This window comes from Chrysochloris asiatica, unplaced genomic scaffold (assembly GCF_000296735.1).
Source record: "Chrysochloris asiatica unplaced genomic scaffold, ChrAsi1.0 scaffold00261, whole genome shotgun sequence".
NCBI classification, from domain to species: Eukaryota; Metazoa; Chordata; class Mammalia; order Afrosoricida; family Chrysochloridae; genus Chrysochloris; species Chrysochloris asiatica.
Genome location: NW_006408779.1, coordinates 191,646 through 193,494, shown reverse-complemented (window position 1 = coordinate 193,494; position 1,849 = coordinate 191,646). Strand labels below are relative to the sequence as shown.

General features: G+C 38.2%; 1 protein-coding gene across 1 annotated transcript in view; it reads right to left on the bottom strand.

Moving 5' to 3' along the window:
* Nucleotides 1-1,849, bottom strand: part of GLT1D1 (glycosyltransferase 1 domain containing 1) — a 109,027-nt gene that overhangs the window by 74,552 nt on the left and 32,626 nt on the right. The gene's annotated exons all lie outside the window — the stretch shown is intronic.

The window sequence follows — 1,849 nt, the reverse complement described above, 5'->3', positions numbered from 1 at the left end:
TAGGGTATACCCTTTGGACAGTTGATGATGCATGGAGGGGATTGGAACCATGGCAATGAAACGATATACAGTGGAATGAATGTAAAACTAAAGTTCTCTCATGTAAACTATCATATAATTCACAATAAAACATGAGAAATAAATAAATAAATTATTTTTTAAAAAAACAAAACCTCAGTATCATAAACAAGACCAGGCTGACTGGTCAGACCGAGATAGGTAGGCCCCTCGAGACGATGGCATTGGTCACCCTTCAGGACTGGAGATGATGTCATCCCCACGTCTCAATTTTCAGGCAAACAGGACAGGTCTATAGAGAACATGACACCTGTGAGGCTTTTCACAAAAGAAGAAGAACGCTTCAGGAGAACTTTCTGAGTCTAAGTTTCAGTGTGACAGATTATCTCAGGGCAGCTGTTTCAGGGATACAAGAGTACCAGAAAGTCTAGACCCCGTGAGATTTACGGTTCTGATCTGCACTGCCCCACTGTCTGTCAGGGTCCTTCCATAGAACCTCTGATCAAACCATTCAGGAATCACAACTGAGAAAACCCAAGTTTGGGACCAGACTGTTATGTTCAAAGCTGTATTTATCTACATAAATTGCATTTGCCTATATTCTTTCTTTTGAAATCATAAAATTAATAAGAAACAAATTCCATAAACCTTTCTAATCTGGGATTATTGAAATTTGAATCTGGCTTGATAATAATTAGGTAGGATTTATGAAACTACAAACCTATCCTCGCCTGCCCACTAAATTAAAGAATACAAACTTAAGAACAAAAACTGGGTACTACTTTACTGAAGCGCAGAACTTAATTTCTCAAAATCTCATTACTCTTCAGAATACACAGGTCTCACTACAAAAACCCAACTGAAAAGTTGAACCTCGGCAATATTCACGTTATTTGCAAACACTAATCATATATGAAGGCATTAAGCAGAACGTTACTTGAAAGTTCATGCACCGATTTTTAAAAGTGCAAAAAGTATTATTAAGAATGTGTTCTTATTCAAATTTAATAACTAAACCCCTACAACACTTGACCAGAGGAACATAAAGATTTTTAACACTGTGAATAACTGTAAATTGCTTCAATTTGACAGACTGGACTTTTGTTTATAGATGCAATTGGTCAGAATTTCAACCAAAATTGAAGATTCTTCAGATCAAGGACCATGCTTTTCAATTTAGACACAGGTTATCAAAAATAGGGAGCTATAAAAGCATGAAGTGACTGGCTTAAAAGCTTTCCTAAGTGTGTTTAGTTTCAGCAAGAAGGGGATATGGTAGAATCCCCACTGACTAGTTTTCCTCTTTTTCAGATGGGCCTGGTAAAAGGGCGTGAGGAACGATGCTGCTAAAATTCTATCATTTCAATGGTGAGTAATTGTTAGTAGGATTGCAATTGTCAAACTGTAATTGTAGAAGATGTGTAACTAAAAGGGGAGAGCAGTTCATCTTTCATTTCATGAAAGAGATAATCCCAGGACCATCCAGAAGAACAGGAGTAGAGCGTGGGATCCCTGCCTGGAAAAGTGGCGACAGCAGAAACAGCAGCAGAGGTGTTGGCGTGGAGAGACAGAGCAGCTGCAGAGGGACTCCAGGCCCACGGACTAAGTCAGGCTGTGTGCCTATGGGTAGGAGGTTGGCTTGCAGAATGTGCCCTTTGTATATTCAAATGATTATTTTTTGTTGTTGTGTTTTGTATGTGAGCATCAAATGATTTTCCTTTGTGAGTTTACATGCTTTATTTGTGACACATGAGATGTAAGCAAAACCATTTGATGCACATACACAAAATCAAATCAAGTATATATATTGTTGTGAAGTGCTGTCAAGTTG